General features: G+C 46.8%; 1 protein-coding gene across 3 annotated transcripts in view; it reads left to right on the top strand.

Moving 5' to 3' along the window:
- The window catches only part of UNC13B (unc-13 homolog B), a 763085-nt gene that overhangs the window by 641592 nt on the left and 109394 nt on the right, over window positions 1-12099 (top strand). The gene's annotated exons all lie outside the window — the stretch shown is intronic.

Genomic DNA, 12099 nt, shown 5'->3' with positions numbered 1-12099 from the left:
ATCACTCAAACATAAATAACAATCCAGTTAGTTAACGGGCTTCAAAGTAGAAAATTACTGACTTTGTCTCCATCCACGCTCTGACCCTGTCTCTGCGGTTACTGCAGGTCCCTGTCCCTATGTCATTCATTACTTTAAGGGTCAGAATTATTCCCTAAGCCACACCTGCTATGGGCAAGTTCATCCCTTCATGGTCATTTTCCTAAGATAGAGAATTTCATACACCATGGTAAGTGAACATTATTTTGATCTGTGCTTTGGGAACTTAAAGATTGGGGTTGAAAGGAGGAATTGTAGGTTATTGATAGGCAGAATAAATAAAAAAAGAAAAGAAAAAGCAAACTTTATCAGTTAGTCTCTATACCCTTTTCCCCCTAGTTTAAAAACTTGAACTTGTACCACAACATTAACAGCCTCTAACAGGCACAGCAGGACTTAATTCAGTCTTATTAGGATAACAAGAGGAGTGTTTTCATTGGAGTTTTAATTAGATCTTTCATTTAATTTGTTTCTGCAACGCAAACAGTAAATAAATGACACATTATACCATATAATCTTAAGGCTCTTTTGTATTCATCTAATATCCCTAGTACCTGAAGAAGTTTTAATTAAACAACTCTATAATACTAAGATACAGACAGCAGTCCAGCAGCGAGAGGGTCTTTTGTACCGTTGCATGTATGATTATCTCCCAGTTGGTGAGAGGTCATATATGTGTGCTCATTGCAAAGAACTCCTAGCTCTGAGAGAACAATTCCGTTCTCTTGAGGCTAGAGTAGCAGACTTGGAGGAGCTGAGGGAGACAGAGAGGTACTTAGAGGAGGCCTACAGGGGTGTTGTAAAGAAGTCCCACCTCCAGTCTGGCAGCCTTTGTGCTGCCTTGGAGAAAGGCGGCCTCCTAAATGGAGAGCATCATCCTGGTGAAGTTGGAAATAATCCTATAGACAAGACCAGCCCACCAGGGGATGCAATATCCTCTCATGCCGAGGATGTGTGGATGTGTCTCCAGGAGCTTCTACCCAGGAGGGAAGAGTTGGGATGGCTGTTATAGTTGGTGATTAGATTATTAGGCATGTAGATAGTTGGGTGGCTGGTGAACATGAGGATCGCCTGGCGACTTGCCTGCCTGGTGCAAAGGTGGCAGGTCTCGCACGTCACCTAGATAGGATTGTAGATAGTGCTGGGGAGGAGCCGGCTGTCCTGGTACATGTAGGTACCAATGACAGAGGAAAATGTGGGAGGGAGGTTCTGGAAGCCAAATTTAGTCTCTTAAGTAGAAAGCTGAAATCCAGATCCTCTAGGGTAGCATTTTCAGAAATGCTCCCCATTCCATGTGCAGGGCAAAAGAGACAAGCAGAGGTCCAGAGTATCAATGCGTGAATGCAGGCAGGAGGGTTTTAAATATCTTAGGAAATTAGGCAACATTCTGGGGAAGGGGGAGCCTATTCCAAAAGGATGGGCTCTACTTTAACCAGGGTGGGACCAGCCTCTGGCATCAATATTTAAAAAGGAGATAGAGCAGCTTTTAAACTAGAAACTGGTGGAAGGCCGATGGTGGCTCAAAAGCGCATGGTTCGGAATAAAGTATCTTTCAAAGATATCACCAAAATAGGGGAGATAGAGCATCCCGATAGTGAGGTTGCAATAGAGAGCATAATAGACCAGGAGTCTTTAAATAAAAAGCAGACAGGTTTTCAAGATTGCACATTATCACTGTCAAATGCTGAGCAAGATGTAAATAGAAACAACAAACATAGTCTGAAATGTCTATATGCAAATGCCAGAAGCCTAAATGTGTGTGTTAGAATTTTATTTATTTACTAGTTAAAAAAGGCCCATTTCTGACACAAATGAAACGGGCGCTAGCAAGGTTTTCCTCGGAGTGTGTATGTTTGAGAGAGTGTGTGTGAGAGTGACTGTGTGAGAGAGAGTGAATGTGCGAGTGTATGTGTGTGACAGAGAGAAAGTAAGACTGGGTGAGAGTGTGTGTGTGAGCGTGAGAGTGTGTGCCAGGGACCCCCTCCCTCCCAGTTCCAGAGTCCCCCCTCCCCCTCCCTCCCTCCGAGTTCCAGGATCGTCCCCTCCCTGCCTCCCTCCGAGTGTCAGGGTCCCCTCCCTCCCCTGCATTATGCTCTCTGCCCTGCATTCATCCATATGCAGGCAACGTCCTCTGTGCCCTGCCCCCTCCATCCATCCATGTGCAGCATCTCTCCCCTCCACCTCCCTCCGAGTTGCCCCCTTCCTCCAAGTTCCAGTGTCCCCCTCCCTCCCTCCCATTTCCAGGGTCCCTGTCCCTCCGTCCCTCCCTCCCAGTTCCAGGGTCCCTTGGAACTGGGAGGGAGGGGGACGGAGAACGTTGGAGGAGTGATGTCAGCAGGTGGTTACGATCCCAGTGAGACACATTGAAATGTTGAAGGAGCAAATTATTATATTATATTGGTTGAAAAGGGAGTTACTACTTCCCACTCCCCATTTTATTCTATTTGGATTTTGATCACACCTTTTTCAGTAGTAGCTCAAGGTGAGTTAAATTTGAGGTAACTGGATATTTCTCTGTCCCAGGTGGGCTCACAATCTAATTTTGTTCCTGAGGCAATAGAGGGTTAAGTGACTTGCCCAAGATCACAAGGAGCAGCAGTGGTATTTGAACTGGCCACCTCTGGATTTCAAGACCAATGCTCTAACCACTAGGCCTCTCCTCCACACCAGAATATATTGTACTAAATGAAAAAAATAGATGTAATAGTCATTTCTGAGACCTGGTAGAAGGAGGATAACCAGTGAGACACTGTCGTATCAGGATACAAATTATATCACAGTGATAGGGTTGATCAAATTGGTTGAGGGGGGTTGCATTGTATGTTAAGGAGTGCCTTGAATCAAATAGACTAAAAATTCTACAGGACACAAAACACATCTTGGAATCCCTATTGATTTGAAATTCTATTTGAAGAGGGGAAAAGGATAGTGATAAGAGTATACTACCGCCCATCTGGCCAGGATGAAGAGACAGATGTAGAAGTGTTATCAGAAATTAGAGGGGCTACCAAACTGGGGAACACGATAATAATGAGTGATTTCAATGACCCTGATATTGACTGGATAAATGTAATATCAGTTCATGCTAGAGAGTTGAAAATCCTTGATGGAATCAAGGACTGCTTTATAGAGCCGCTGGCTCAAGAGCCAACAAGAGGAGGAACAGTTCTAGACCTAGTCCTTAGTGGAGCGCGTGGTCTGGTGCAGGAGGTAATAGTGATGGGGCCCCTTGATAACAGTATCATAACATGATCAGATTCGATATCTGCTTTGGAGTAAGTACACACAGAAAAACCAATATGTTAACGTTTAACTTTCAAAAAGGAGACTATGATAAAATGAGAAGAACGGAGAAAAAAAACTTAGAGGAGCAGATTGCAAAGGTCAGAAATTTACATCAGGCGTGGATGGTATTTTTGATGATATTCAAAAATACAAAAATACCATCCTGGAAGCCCAGGCCAAATATATTCTCTGTATTAAAAAAGGAAGATGGAAGACCAAACGACTGGCATAATTAAAAAGTGAGGTGAAGGAAACTATTAGAGCTAAAAGAAAATCCTTTAGAACATGGAAGAAGGATCTAACTGAAAATAATAGGAAACTACATAAAGAATGGCAAATCAAATGCAAAGTGCTGATAAGGAAGGCAAAAAAAGACTTTGTAAAGAAGATTGCGTTGGAGGAAAAAACGCATATTAAAAACTTTTTTTTAGTTATATTAAAAGCAAGGCGGCGGCTAAAGAATCGGTAATCGATTAGACCGCTAGATGACCTGGGGTAAAAGGAGCACTCAGGGAAGACAAAGCCATAGCGGAGAGATTAAATGAATTCTTTGCTTCGGTACAAGAAATGGTATTCAGTGCTGATGAGTCAGAGAAACTGAATCAAATCTCTGTAAACCTGGAAGACATAATGGGGCAATTTGACAAATTGAAGAGAAGCAAATCGCCAGGACCAGATGGTATACATTCCAGGGTATTGATAGAATTGAAAAATGAACTTGCAGAACTATTGTTGTATGTAATTTATCTTTAAAATTAAGCATGGTACCGGAAGATTGGAGGGTGGCCAATGTAACACTGATATTTAAAAAGGATTCCAGAGGTGATCTGGGAAATTACAGACCGATGAGCCTGACATCAGTGCCAGGCAAAATGGTAGAGACTATTACAAAGAACAAAATTACAGAGCATATTCAAAAGCATGGATTAATGAAACAAAGCCAAAATGGATTTAGTGAAGGAAAATCTTGCCTCGCCATTCTATTACATTTCTTTGAAGGGGTGAATGAATACGTGTATAAAGGTGAGCCGGTTGATATTGTGTATCTGGATTTTCAAAACGCATTTGACAAAGTACCTCATGAAAGACTCAAGAGGAAATTGGAAAGTCATGAGATAGGAGGTAGTTTTCTATTGTGGATTAAAAGCTGGTTAAAGGATAGAAAACAGAGAGTAGGGTTTAAATGGTCAGTATTCTCAATGGAGAAGGGTAGATAGTGGGGTTCCCCAGGGGTCTGTGCTGGGACCGCTGCTTTTTAACATACTTATAAATGATCTAGATATGGGAATAACTAGTGAGGTAATTAAATTTGCCGGCAACACAAAGTTATTCAAAGTTGTTAAATCACAACAGGATTGTGAAACATTGCAGGACGACCTTACGAGACTGGGAGACTGGGCATCCAAATGGCAGATGATGTTTAATGTGAGCAAGTGCAAAATGATGCATGTGGGAAAGAGGAACCCGAACTATAGCTACATGATGCAAGGTTCCAAGTTAGGAGTCACCAACCAGGAAAAGGATCTAGGAGTCATTGTTGACGCTACTTTCAAACCCTTTGCTCAGTGTGCTGCAGCGGCAAAGAAAGCAAATAGAACGTTAGGTATTATTAGCAAAGCAATGGAAAATAAAAGCAAGGATGTTATAATGCCTTTGTGTCACTCTGTGGTGCAACCGCACCTTGAATACTGTGCACAATTCTGGTCACCGCATCTCAAAAAAAGATGTAGTGGAGTTAGAAAAGGTACAGAAAAGGGCGACAAAAATGATAAAGGGGATGGGACAACTTCCCTATGAGGAAAGGCTGAAACAACTTGGACTCTGCAGCTTGGAGAAAAGACGGTTGAGGGAAGGTATGATAGAGTTCTACTCCATCCGTCTATTCTACCCGCTGCCACTCAGAGTTGCAGTCATTTACCGCCCCCCTGATAAGTCCCTCCTTTCCTTCCTTACCGACTTCGATGCCTGGCTCTCCGGTTTTCTTGAGCCCTCATCCCCATCCCTTATTCTCGGTGACTTCAACATACACACTGATAACCCATCCGACTCATACGCTTCTCAGTTCCTCACTCTAACCTCCTCCTTCAACCTCCAGCTGAGCTCCACCACCCCTACTCACCAATCTGGCCATGTCTTGATCTCGTCCTCTCTTCTACTTGCTCACCCTCCAATTTCCGCGCATCAGCTCTTCCTCTCTCTGACCATCACCTGATCACATTCACACTTCATCACCCTCCCCCTCAATCTCACCCAACACTAACTACTACTTCCAGGAATCTCCGGGCTGTTGACCCCCCCCCCCCCCCCACCTTATCCTCTAGTATCTCTGATCTCCTCCCTTCCATCATGTCCTCCGAGTCTGTTGACAAATCTGTCTCCACTTACAATGCCACTCTCTCCTCTGCTCTAGACACCCTTGCACCGTCCATCTACCGTCCCACAAGGCATACCAATCCCCAGCCCTGGCTGACCCCTTGCACCCGATACCTTCGCTCCTGCGCCCGTTCAGCTGAATGCCTCTGGAGGAAATCTCACACCCATACTGATTTCATTCACTACAAATTCATGCTATCCTCCTTCCAGTCCTCCCTATTCCTCGCCAAACAGGACTATTACACCCAATTGACTAATTCCCTCAGCTCTAATCCTCGTCGTCTCTTCGCCACCCTCAGCTCCCTCCTCAAAGTGCCCTCCGCTCCTACCCCCCCTCACTCTCTCCCCAGTCTCTGGCCGACTACTTCCGCGACAAGGTCCAGAAGATCAACCTCGAATTCACCACCAAACCTTCTCCTCCTCTTCATCCTATAACCCACTCTCTCAACCAACCAACCCAGGCCGCCTTCTCCTCTTTTCCTGATATCACCGAAGAGGAAACCGCCCATCTCCTCTCCTCCTCGAAATCCACCACCTGTTCCTCAGACCCCATCCCCACCAACTTAACACCATCTCTCCTACTATCACCCCCCCCCCCCCCCCCATCTGTCATATCTTCAACCTCTCTCTCTCCACTGCAACTGTCCCGGACACCTTCAAGCATGCTGTGGTCACACCACTCCTCAAAAACCATCACTTGACCCTACCTGTCCCTCCAACTACCACCCCATTTCCCTCCTACCCTTCCTCTCCAAGATACTTGAACGCGCCGTTCACAGCCGCTGCCTTGATTTTCTCTCCTCTCATGCCATCCTCGATCCGCTTCAATCCGGCTTTCACCCCCTACACTCGACACAAACGGCACTATCTGAAGTCTGCAATGACCTGTTCCTCGCCAGATCCAAAGGTCACTACTCCATCCTCATCCTCCTCGACCTATCCGCCGCTTTTGACACTGTCAATCACAACCTACTTCTTGACACACTGTCCTCTTTTGGGTTCCAGGGCTCTGTCCTCTCCTGGTTCTCCTCTTATCTCTCCCATCGTACCTTCAGAGTACACTCTCATGGTTCGTCCTCCACCCCTATCCCGATCTCTTTTGGAGTTCCTCAGGGATCTGTCCTTGGATCCCTTCTTTTTTCAATCTACACCTCTTCCCTGGGCTCCCTGATCTCATCTCATGGTTTCCACTATCATCTTTATGCTGACGACATCCAGCTTTATCTCTCCACACCAGACATCACTGCTGAAACCCAGGCCAAAGTATCGGCCTGCTTATCCGACATTGCTGCCTGGATGTCCAACTGTCACCTGAAACTGAACATGGCCAAGACCGAACTTATTGTCTTCCCACCCAAGCCCAGTTCTCCTCTCCCTTCACTCTCTATCTCAGTTGATAACACCCTCATTGTCCCCGTCTCATCTGCCCGCAACCTCGGTGTCATCTTCGACTCCTCCCTCTCCTTCTCTGCGCATATCCAGCAGATAGATACAGAGAGAGTAGTGGATGCTTGGAATGCCCTCCCACGAGAGGTGGTGGAAATGAAAACGGTAACGGAATTCAAACATGCCTGGGATAAACATAAAGGAATCCTGTTCAGAAGGAATGGATCCTAAGGAGCTTAGCCGAGATTGGGTGGCAGAGCCGGTGGCGGGCAGCGGGGATGGTGCTGAGCAGACTTATACGGTCTGTGCCAGAGCCGGTGGTGGGAGGCGGGACTGGTGGTTGGGAGGCGGGGATAGTGCTGGGCAGACTTATACGGTCTGTGCCCTGAAAAGGACAGGTACAAATCAAGGCAAGGTATACACAAAAAGTAGCACATATGAGTTTACCTTGTTGGGCAGACTGGATGGACCGTGCAGGTCTTCTTCTGCCGTCATCTACTATGTTACTTTCCAGCTTATAATCGAAAGTGTTCGCCGGCCATCTTCCAACACAAATCGGGAGATGGCCGGCAATCTCAGAAAAGCGGCGAAATCGGTATAATCGAAAGCTGATTTTTTTGACAGCATCGCCGCTTTCCCGTCGCTTCGCCAGCGAAAGTTCAAGGGGGCGTGTCGGTAGATTAGTGAAGGCGGGGCATGGGTGTGGCTACCAGATGGCTGGCTTTCGCCGATAATGGAAAAAAAAAAGTGGCGTTAAGCAGTATTTCGCCGGCTTTACTTGGTCCTTTTATTTTCACGACCAAGCCTCAAAAAGGTGCCCCAACTGACCAGATGACCACTGGAGGGAATGGGGGATGACCTCCTCATACTCCCCCAATGGTCACCAATCCCCTCCCATACTAAAAAAATAAAACTAATAACCTTTTTTGCCAGCCTGTATGCCAGCCTCAAATGCCGTACCCACCTCCATGACAGCAGAACGTGTTGTATCCTCCGACAGCCTTTCCCTGGTTGCGATGTGGCTCTTGGGTGAGTGTGACACCTTTTCTGTTAGGTGCCCTGCAGAGTCACATTAGCAATGTGGTGGGTGTAAGGTACTGGGCTCTACTCCCATGGTGCTTTTCCCCCCTGCTAACTGGGTCAGAGTGTGCCCTGTTTTGTTTCCTGTTTGTAGTCCATGCGGTAGTGGCCATTTTTGTAAGCCAGTTTTAGTTCCCTTTCCTGTGTTACCCACGTTAGAGAACGTAGTTCTTACCTTGCATGGTGCTGAAAGAGGAGGGCATTGTACACCATTGTGCCAGCTCTGACCTACTACTAATCTTAGTACCAGGGGACTCTTTGCCAGTGGGGCACAACCTCTGATCTGCAGTTAACTGTGAGTAAACGTGGTTATTTCAAGAAAGGACTTTTTCAGAGAGATTAGTCTTCAGGTGTGAACTGGTGTGCCAAAGTTATACAACAGCAATAAGTCCTAGAGGCTGTATGCAGGTCCCTGGAGCAATTTTAGTGGGTGTAGTAGGTTTGGGGGGGGTGGGGGGTTGGGGGGCTCAGCTCCCAAAGTAAGGGAGCTAAGCATGTGGGAGCTTTTCTGAAGTCCACCGCAGTGACCCCTAGGGTGGCTGGTTGGTGTCCTGGCATGTCAGGGGGGCCAGTGCACTAAAAATGCTGGCTCCTCCCACGGCCAAATGCCTTGAATTTGGCCGAAGTTTGAGATGGCCAACATAACTTTCCATTATCGCTGAAAAAACCCGGCCATCTCAAACCCGGCGAACTCCACGGCATTTGGCCTGGCTAAACCGTATTATTGAAAAAAAAGATGGCCGGCCATCTTTTTCGATAATACGGTTCCGGCCAGCTGTAGCACCGCCGCCAACATAGATCGCCTGCAATCTATTTGGCCGGCGACGTTCGATTATGCCCCTCTATGTCACCTGTCGCTTCTTCCTCTATAACATTAGCAAAATTCGCCCCTTCCTCTCTGAGCACACCACCCGAACTCTTATCCACTCTCTCATTACCTCTCGCCTTGACTACTGCAACCTACTCCTCACGGCCTCCCACTTAGCCATCTATCCCCCCTTCAGTCCGTTCAGAACTCTGCTGCACCTCTTATCTTCCGCCTTGACCGATATACTCATATCACCCCTCTCCTCAAGTCACTTCACTGGCTTCCGATCAGATACCACATACAGTTCAAGCTTCTCCTACTAACCTACAAATGCACTCGGTCTGCAGCCCCTCCTTACCTCTCTACCCTCATCTCCCCTTACGTCCCTACCCGTAACCTCCGCTCTCAAGACAAGTCCCTCCTTTCAGTACCCTTCTCCACCACCGCCAACTCCAGGCTCCGCCCTTTCTGCCTCGCCTCATTCCATGCTTGGAACAAACTCCCTGAGCCCATACGCCAGGCCCCCCTCCCTGCCCATCTTCAAATCATTGCTCAAAGCCCACCTCTTCAATGTCACCTTCGGCACCTAACCACTACACCTCTACTCAGGAAATCTAGACTACCCCAACTTGACATTTCGTCCTTTAGATTGTAAGCTCCTTTGAGCAGGGACTGTCCTTCTTTGTTAATTTGTACAGCGCTGCGTAACCCTAGTAGCGCTCTAGAAATGTTAAGTAGTAGTAGTAGTAAAATGCTGAGTGGAGTGGAACGGTTAGATGTGAATCGCTTGTTTACTCTTTCCAAAACTATTAGGACTAAGGAGCACTCAATGAAGCTACAAAGTAGTGGGACACAGTGGCGTAGCCAAGGGTGGGCTTGGGTGGGCCCAGGCCCACCCACTTTGGGTTCAGGCCCACCCAACAGCAGCATACCTATGATGTGGCTGGTAGGGATCCCCAAGCCCCATCAGCCGAAAACTCCCAACAAGTGTCCCTCCTGCAAACCTTATAAGTAGCAGATCTTTGCTTGCAGTGAGCAGTGACGTACATACTGCTCGCACCGGCCCCATAGCCTGCCCTCGATGTATTTCTGCCTAGGCGGAAACAGGAAGCTGCATCAGAGGGAAGGGTGTGGGGCCAACATGAGCAGTGTGTATTAGTTGCTGCTCGCTGCTTGCGCAAATCTGCTATTTAAAAGGTATACAGGAGAGGGGGGATGTTTGAGAGACCGTATGGCATGCAGGCAAGAGGAGAGACCAAATCACCTGTGGGACGGGGCGAGGTTCTTCTGCCCACCCATCTTGGGCCCAGGCCCACCCAAAATTGGGTGTCTGGCTACGCCCCTGGTGGGACAGCCATCGGTAAACACACTTTATCCAATTTGCTAGGCTGGACTGACTCTGGAGAGTCCCATGGCTGCATTAGTGGCTCACTTGAGGTCAGCCTCCATTAAGGAGATTTGCCTTTTTTTATTCTGTTACAGGTTGCATCCACAGAACAGGATTGTATATATGTTCTAGGTTAATTGGTTCCTGGTTGGTCTTGCCTGTTACAATTCCCTATTGTCCATTGATTGTTTTTGATGAGCCTGCTAGCTAGGGATTCCCATATGTAGTAAGTGCTGTCTTGCATGTCCTCGGAGAAAATGAAGTTACTCATTTGAATCTGGATGGGTAGATCTGGTTCTTTGAAAATTTACTCACATTTAGAGGGTAAAATGCAAGTATAGTGAAGTTACTTACCTGTAGCAGATGTTCTCCAAGGACAGCAGGACTCACACTACCACATACCCTCCCACCTCCTCTAGGAGTTGTCTTCCTTAAGCTTTTTTACTATGCTTCTGGTCCAGCACGCTCACGTCAGGTAGGAAGTCACATATATGTGCAGTACTGTGCTACCAAAAGCTCAGAAAGTTCTAGAATGCTGGGTAGCATCTGTGCTGGGTTCCGTTGGATGACATCACCCATATGTGATAATGTGTGTCCTGCTGTCCTCGGAGAATACCTTCTACAGGTGAGTAACTTCAGTATACTCCATTTTACCCTCTAAATGTGAGTAAATTTTCAAAGAACCAGATCTACCCACCTTCCTACATTACACAGGCAGACTCTTTAAAAATTTAGCTTGTAAAGGTTACCCATTCATTTGCTCATGCTCTTGCAATTTGCCCTTACATGGAAAGCTGTCCCTAGTAGTAGTAATGCGAGACTACCATTAGGGGTCAGTGCTGACATTCTAAACCCAGGGCTCACAGAACAAGAGCAGAAGGAGACTGCTGCTACCCCAGTCCACTAGTGTACAAGGGATCATTTCCAGGTACGTCATGGAGGTGGAATGAGATCCTGGGGGTGGGGGGGAAGGATCAGGGAGATCGGAACCTGGGAGGGGGGTTTAGAGGAGAGGTCAGAACCTGGGGGGGGGGGGGGGGGGGGGGTTGGAGGAAAGATTGGGAACGTGTGAAAGGGTTTGGAAAGGAGATTGGAGCTAGCAGGGGTGGGAAGGTCAGACTCACAGACCCCATTATTCATGTCCTGGTTGATATTCAGATTCAGGTGGGACCCAGGTAAGTATCTTGCGTGGGTCCCAGCTCAATATCGGCTGGGACCCGCATAAGTGACGGTGGCTCTCGGCACCTAGACATGGCCTGCATTGAACATCCAGGTCTAGTTTAGTGGATGGCAGTGCTTAAAAAAACCACTGACAGCCACTGACTAGAAAAAAATAGAAAATACTTGTACACCAAAGATGACAATACCTAAATTATGAGAAGAAAGGAAGTGTCATCATCAACAGAAAAGAAGTTCTTTTCTGGTTTTTGGAGAAAAATACAATATTTTATACTGACTTAACCTTATATACTGTGAAAAAGGAATTTAAAAAATGGGCATTTTGCTGACCACTGCTGGTTTTATACCTGGAAATTCAGTGCGGGGCCATGCCTGGGTTCTGGCATTGAATTTCCAGGTATATGAAGCTGGCCAAATTATAGCCTAAGTGCAATATTCAGTACTTAACCAGCTATAAAGAGTCGCATAAAGATAGGAATGTCTTTTATGCAGTCCTGTTTATTAACTTTAGCCAGTTAAGTGCCGACTACGCATCAGAATACCCCCAAAGTAGCTGGCTTAA

The sequence above is a fragment of the Microcaecilia unicolor genome, chromosome 2, assembly GCF_901765095.1.
Source record: "Microcaecilia unicolor chromosome 2, aMicUni1.1, whole genome shotgun sequence".
Lineage (NCBI taxonomy): Eukaryota > Metazoa > Chordata > Amphibia > Gymnophiona > Siphonopidae > Microcaecilia > Microcaecilia unicolor.
Note: the sequence above shows the minus strand (reverse complement) of the source record. Positions and strands in the feature narration are given on the sequence as shown.